Genomic DNA, 8,372 nt, shown 5'->3' with positions numbered 1-8,372 from the left:
CTGACTCCCGTGGATTGTGTTTTCTTTTATCATCCTGTTGAGGAGCCGACTAAGGTGAATGCGTGCCCATGTTTTCGGTGCGGGATTCTCAATACGGATGTGAGGATTATATTTCATTTAAGGATTATCTACCGCGACATGGATTAGTTTATTTAAAAATTCTGTGTTTACATAGTGCTGAGTTTTATTTTTGTTTGGTTATAAATAGAATCGTCTAGTTTAAAAATTATACATTGAAACAGTGACAACAGTTTAATGATTATTTATATGTGTCTTCTACTAAATAAAATTTGTGTTATATAATATATAGATCTAGATCTATTAAAAATAAACGTTCTCGAGAAAGTTTAAAATAAGCCATGTTAATGTTAGAAAGCTACGCTGCTAACCCGAAAGTCTCGAGTTCGAATCCGGGTTCACCCAGCTCTGAGGCTGCTGGGCATTGTGCTGACCACACTATTCCTTCATATGCCGAGGTCTATGAAACAGATGAACTCTACTCCGTCTGCCCCATGTGTCTTGGGCACGAACGGGAAAAGATAATCTTAATTTACCATTTCGAACTTGGCGGTTCATAATATAGATGAAGTAGAGTTCATAGAGTTTCTGTGCTCTCGGCTTATAAAAGGAGTATGTGGTCATCACTACGCCCAGCCACCTTAACTAACCTTAATGTGAGTCAGGTACCGATCTGAGCTGGGTGAACTCAGGGACGTCCTGTGAAGTCAAACCCGGGATCCGAACTCAAGCCTCTCAGTAGCACTATCGCCCGACCACACCGACCCACGTTTAAACAAACTATGTTTCTCTAATAATCACCGTGTAGTTGTGATAATATTAATTTTCGACACATCTGGCTTTTATCTTCTTTTTAATAAATTAAAATTGTTATATTGTTTATTCTGTGCTGCTTAGATTTAGTCTCTTTCCATGGTCATTTTTTTAGCTGCCAGTTCTGTAGTTTTGGTATTACTATCATTATAAAAATAATTATTAAATGTTTGCATACTTTGTCCGGACTTTTATGTTGCTGTTATGGCCTTGCTAAGTAGATCTAGATCTAGTACATTAGCAACACATTAAGTATCTAGACACCGCAGTGAACCATTGTTTTTTATGAATACGTTTTTACTTTTAAAATAGAATAATTAATAAACAGTAATTTATTTTTTAAAGGTTTCGATCTCAATACCAGAGGCGTAGCGACCCTTCCCGGCGCCCGGGGACAAACTTTTCGATGTGCACCCCCCCCCCCTCAAGAATGCGATATGCACCCCCCCCCCTCAAAGTTTCGATTTACACCCCCTCAACCTTTCAATTTATTTTTCCAACCCATTTTGGCGCCCCCTAAAGTCGGCGCCCGGGAACATGTGTCCCCCCCCCCCCGCCCTGGCCCCCCCCCACCCCACCTCGCTACGCTACTGCTCAATACATTTCTAAATTATCAGAAATCCGCAGTAACTATGGGTGGATGGGACAGAAGCCAACATTATAATTATATTTTAAAAAAGATTAAACCTGGGATTATAACAAAGACACACCCCCCCCCCCCTTTCTCCCTCCCTCCCGCACCCACTCACACACAAATCCAAACCTCACAACAGAACGACTGCATTGATCGCACAACGGCTTAGTCCGACTCTAATCTTTTTATTTTCTTAATATAGATCTCGATCTAGATCTAGAATAATTTCCAACAGGGTAATTATAACTTTCAACCGTACTCCACAGAACAGTTAAGTCAATTTTACTTACACATTAAAAATATATATCACTTTGAATTGAACACATCTACATAATTACCAACAATTTAAAACAAAATTAAAACCACAATCATCTAAAATTCGGTGTAATTAGTAAAGCGGATTTGGAAAATTTGACGTTGGAGTGCTTGAGTTTCTATATTTGACTCACAGGTGTTGTAATTATTATTAAATTCTTTTATTTTTAAAATTTCTATTAGTAAAAAGGGTTCTCACATACACAATTGACGTGTAAAGTAGCCAGTTCGTGTGACTAGGGTAGCCATCTGACGAAGGTAGCCTTCCCGTATGACTATGGTAGCCTTCTCATTGAGGCAGCATTCGTAACACAACAGCGGCTACCTACTGCTACAGTTATGATCCACCAATCATGGACGTACATCATCAAATGATAAGTTGATATCTTGCTTTGAAATGTAGCAACGTCTAGCAGTTACAACATACGATTTTCTAATTTGGATATTGTTCTTATTTATTCTTCTACGGGTTTACTTATCAAAGTGGTTAATTTTTTATTTTTTATTTAACGTGTCATTAACCCTACAACTACCATCATGCTCGCGACGTGGTTTTTTATTCTGGCGTCACTGTGCCTACTGCGTCATCCGACTGACGCCGATTTCGCGTCGTACCTGAAACAGATTTGTGACCGGATTCCCATCCACACAACATCGGAGCAGTCCAAGGGAGACAACGGATTTCGGATTATTATTGACGGATTACCTGCCCGTGACGTTTACAGACCCGGCGAGACTTACACAGGTAGGAAGATTTCCATCGTCTCATTTACATGGCTTTCTCTGTATGACGCGTCGTCTGTATCGTTTCTTTTCTTGTAGGGAGTATTTTTTTTCCATCTCATTTGCATGTGTTTTTTGTTGATGACATCTAGTTTACATGTTTTTTTTTCTTGTATGACATGGTCGTTTGTCTATTTACATGGCTTTTCTTTGTTTACATGGCCTTTTTCTTGTACGATTTTTTTTTGTTTGTCGATTTTTTTTGTTTGTCTAATGTACATGGCTTTACATCGTTTACATGGCTTTTCTTTCTTACACGGCATTTTTCGTCTGTGAAATTAAAATGGTTTTTCTTCGTTTACGTGGCTTTTTCTTGCAGGGCACTCCCATCTCAATTCATTTACTTGCGTTTCCATAAGCCACTTCTTTTACATATTTAATCACATAGCGCAGGGGTCGGCATCCTGCGGCTCGTGAGCCGCATGCAGCTCTTTTGATGTCAAGATGCGGCTCTCCAGTTCCTTAATAATTATATTATTTTATTTTCCAAACTCAAAAAATATGATACTGTAAAAACAGAAACAACTTTAAACAAAACAAAACAAAAATCCAATGAGAATAGGTGGAGTAGAGCGTATAGGGACAGCTGTGGTCAGCCCCACAACTGTGATGTGGTCAGCCCCGGGGCTATGGCTCCATGCTTTCAACTACCGAAGTACACATACAAATGTTTGTGGCTCTTTAAAATTTGTGAAATTTTGTAAATTGTAACTTTTGGCTCTTCCGTCTGAAAAGGTTTCCGACCCCTGACATAACGGAAGGATATCGGGTTCTCTCATAGCCTACATCAGGGGTCGGCAACCTTTTGAAGCGGAAGAGCCAAAAGTTACAATTTTCAAAAATTCCCTGGTTTCAAAGAGCCACTAACATTTTTTTTTATTTCAAATATTTTATTTTTTTATTAAGATTATTAGTATTTGTTCAAGGAGCTGGAGAGCCGCATCTTGATGTCAAAAGAGCCGCATGCGGCTCGCGAGCCGCAGGTTGCCGACCCCTGGCCTACATTGTTTACAAAAAATATTTAGAAACGACCATGATTTTAGCCATAGTAAGACACTTATAGTATGAAAACTATTCATTTTAAAAGCTTCAGTTGATTTTTAAAACCCTGGGTTATATTTTGAGCATACAGGTAAAAAGCTTATCAGTCTGAGGGTACTATAAATATATGTGATTATTTGCACATACTCTCTTTTCTACCTTCATCAATAAAAGATGTTCTATATCTGTCTTGTTTATATTAATAAAGAGTTAAGTTAAAACTTAATAGTATAAACATCGGAAGTGGATTATCTCCCCTACATTAACAGCGACCATCTACAACCCCGTAACATTGGCAAGAATGTATTTTTTTTAAGAAGGTGCAGCCAGCTCAACGTATAATTACTATCACGGATATTTATAGCCATAAACCCCAAAATTAACAAGATCGTTTTTGCTCCGAAATGGCTTAACATGCCTTCCCCACTACCCATACCCCCCTCCCCTCACCCACAATCCCGGCTTCACTGTAGGGGTAATTCGATATGCTGAATTACGTTTAATCAGCTGGTGTGGGCGTTTTGAATGTTTGTGCTGAACTCCAGCTGTTTGCATGTGTTTGTGTGTGTGTTTGTGTGTGTGTGTGTGTGTGTGAGTGTGTGTGTGTGTTTTACGGGCGGTCGTGACTCCTGACGTGTGTATCGCTAACTGATATGTGTAATGATAATCGATGGGGAAAAAAAAAAACACAACACACACTTTTAACCTCTTCAAATCGCCCTAATTCCTCACGGCGCCCTCTCGCTGCGCCCTAATCTTTGCGGCGCCCTAACCCCTCTTGGTGCCCTATGTCACAGCGCCCTAACTCTCCACGCCTCTCATAGATTAAATCCTCACTGTTTGTTACCCCCCCCCCCCATCTCTACCCGCGGCGTTGTACACTCTTACCTAATCATCCACTGCCCTAACGCCCCCTCCTCCCTCCCCCACCCCATTGTCACAGCCCTTTTTTATGACTGGGTTCATGGCACAAACTAAAGGCAAATACAAACCACATTATTGGTGATTTTACAGGCTTTTATTGATATCAGATAATATAGCAGCTACTAGAACCACGATTTCAGTTTCGTCATCTCCTCGCGCTCTATCTACCTCTCTCTGCTTCCTTTCCTTAGCGCATGCGCACACCCTTCCTATATTTTATATTCATATCGCCTTTTTAAGATACACACTCGAAACATACATTCATCTACATTTAACTGTTACATCCATCAACATCATATAAAAACATTCTTCTTAGTTACATATTCAATATGAAACAGTACAACCCATCCAGTATATAGTACATGGTCTACATTAATCCTTTAATAATCATTTAATAACCTTTGCTTGAAAACGAAAAATGGCATTCTTAAGAAAAGAAAAATTAGCAGTTTAAAAAACAAAACTGCAATGAACACCACGTATCGCTTACACCAGCAGAAGTTTCATTCACACTGCGCGCGACAGCAGCATGTTATATATTTTGTTTTTTAGCAGCCCGAGGCAACTAGTTTCGATCAATATGTAAATGTATGTGTATCGGTTCATTAACATTTAAACCAGCCGCTACTGGGAGCCCAGCTTGTATTGAAGTTCAAAGCCCAAAACACCAGACGAATGGGAATTGGGCCAGTCAAATTCATGGAATGCGAGTGGGGTTTTTTTTTTTTTAATATAAAAAATGTTGATTGTTTCTTTGAATTAAATTTTTAGAAAGAGATTTAAACATTAACATGAGTTATACTATGATATTACCCTAACCATAAACGCTTTCCTAAATATGTGGGGAAGGCGTGGTCGAATGGTGGAGCTTTCGACTGCTGATCCGAGTTCGGATCTCGGACTGGAGTCCGTAGAACGCCCATGAGTTCACCCAGCTCTGATGGGTACCTGACTCACGTTAGGGTAAGTAAAGGCGGCTGGGCATAGTGCTGACCACACTATCTCTTCATAGGCCGAGGTCACAGAAACAAGTGAACTCTACTTCACTTGCCCCTTATTACGTCAGGTTTGAAAGGGAAATTTAAAGTCTTATCAACACGTTATAATTATACTCTGAACACAGAAAACTGGTCATTTTGAAATGTTAGTTCCAATCTAGCCAATGCCCCCCCCCCCCCCCCCACACACACACACGCACAATAAATAAATAATAACAAATCTTGAATTTTTAAAACAAATCCAAAAAAAAAAAAAACGAACAACAACTAAAAATACATAAGCCATACTTAAACGAAAATGAAAGCCTTGTCGACTATGTCGCATTCATTCAGTACAACCATTTGTTTTGTTTACCCAAGAAACTATTTATAAAACACCCGGGGAAAAAAACATACACACAGACATACAGACACACAATAGTATTTCGATAACAATGTCACAAATGCATTTAATCTGATCCATTTCCTCGAAACTATGACGTCAGCTGTCTTGCTGGTGTTCAGATATTAAAGTTTAGATCGTTTTAAAATCTCCATTTTTTTTTATTGTTGTGGGGTGGGGATGTAGTATTCTTTACTGGTGTCGTACATCTATGCCTTAACACTCTTGAAGTGGGGGGGGGGGGGGGAGAGGAGAGTGTGACGTCACGCTTTTGCAAAGAAAATAATTTACAAATTGAATTTTTTTCTATTATATTAGCATTTTTAATCGTTATTTTTTCCGAGTTAAATAAGCATTGATCGGTGCAACCATTGTCGATTAAGTTAGTTGATATTTGTGGAAAAACAAAACAAAAATTACAATAGGGAGGAGGGGTAACAGATGGAGGAATTTCGTACATTTAGAGTGGGGGATGTTCCACTTTTTCAAGATGTGTCACGATGGGGAGTAAGGGGGACGTTAAAAAATCCTCCCCCCCCCCCGTGACGTCATACATGGACGCCCTTTCATTACAATATACTCACCCTGACATAGACATACATTACAATATACTCACCCTGACATCAGAAAACTATAGCCACGGCGTTTTTCTGTTTTGTTTATGTGGGAGTAGCTTGAACAAACGTTCTTGATTTAATAAAGGCTGCCTTAAACAATGGGCGTAAAAGGTTTTGCGATTGTTCTGGATATTTCACGTAGAGAAGTTGATTTTTAAAAAAAAGGGCTATCTCGTTTCCCCCCCCCCCCCCCCAAATTTGCTTCACCGGCTAGTAAATTTTGCTTGTAAATGTATCAACACATTTTAAATTAAAACATTTATTTCGTAAGACCTTGTTTAACTTTTTTACTGTTTTAATTTATATTTATGACTTAACGGCGTAGGGACGCATTTTCAAAACATGATATCATACGTTATCAATTGGTGTGCAAGTTGGGGAATGGGGGGTGGGTTGGGGGGTAGCAGTTGCTGACCTTGTAGCTCCAATCGACGTTATTGATACAGACGAATACATAAATAAATGTCTGGCTATAAACGTCATTTCCTGAGTTTGCTTACCTGCCCTTAGTTTGCTGGTTTAACAAACAAAAAAATAATAATTGTCTTGCATGTTTCCCACGCTGCGAATTGTTATGTCTAAAACTTGCATTTCCGCCGATAACGATTTCGCGTTAGCAGTTTAGCAAATTTCGAATTTAGAAAGTGATGTGTGCGAAAAATTAAAAGGTGCGAGCTGTTGAATTTTCAGACACACACGCACTCACATTCAACACAAAAGTAGTAAAACCGAAGCATAACTTATGTCAGCTATCATCAGGATATAACTCCCCCCCCCCCCCCCCCAGCGAATAAGACAAATTCGTTTTTCGATTATCTTCCCCCTGTCCCACGTGACTTCACAACATGACACGAAATATCGCTCTCCAATCTTCGCGCGTGTCAAAAAATTTCGTCCTCGTGTCTGCGTGGTTGCTCAGATGGGGGTGGGGGGTGAGCAGCTTAAGGCGTAAACGTGTGCGTGTGCGATTATGTGTGAGTGAGTACTACTCTACCAGGATATAAATTGACGGTGGGAAAAAGTGGCAGTGTGGTGATGAGGTGGGGATGAGGTGTTCATTGCGTGGTTTTTGTTGCTGTAAGATGGTGTGGATAGGGTTGACGGGTTGATGGGTTGCCAGCTTGAGGTTGTCAACCCTGTCATTTATTTCCTGAGGGGATGTGGAGGGGGTGGGGTGGGATGCTTTTATAACATTAATACCTGCCGTTTTTATAAAACTTTAAAAGGGTTTTTTTTTTTTTTTTTTTTTTGCTAAATGTTTATTTTAAACGTAACAAAGCTGCGATGGGTGTGGTAGTTTGAGATGGTGTTGTGTAAGAAGTGGGGTTGAGAAGTGGTGTCAGATGGTGTTGTTATGTGTATGAGTTGGAGAGGAAGAGGAAGATGGTTTTTATAGCCCTCTACCCCTTTTAGCTTCTATTGCCTGATTTCAAACACGACTCCAAATGTCTGTATTTAGAAACGAAACAAACTTTTTAAAAAAAAATGAAAAAAAAAAAAAAACCTTTTCCGTATTACTTCGTCTCACCTATAAAACGAAAAGCTTAGCACCTGTATTCACACAAGCAGCAATATATCGCATGGCTAGTTCCCATGCTAGAAGAACACTAATTGTTTAATGCACTGGGGAAGGTTACAAAAAAATCCAATCAGGTTTTTTTTTCATCCCGTCTATGCTAAATCTTGTAATGAAACCAGTAAATGGAACTCTTTGTTTGCCTAATGAATTGTGAAGTTACATCCGGTACATTATGCGTGTATGTTATATATGTATATATGTATATATGTATATATGTATATATATATATATATATATATATATATATATATATATATATATATATATA

This window comes from Physella acuta, unplaced genomic scaffold, assembly GCF_028476545.2.
Source record: "Physella acuta isolate Inbredline_101_S28 unplaced genomic scaffold, ASM2847654v3 ptg000393l, whole genome shotgun sequence".
Classification (NCBI taxonomy): domain Eukaryota; kingdom Metazoa; phylum Mollusca; class Gastropoda; family Physidae; genus Physella; species Physella acuta.
Note: the sequence above shows the minus strand (reverse complement) of the source record.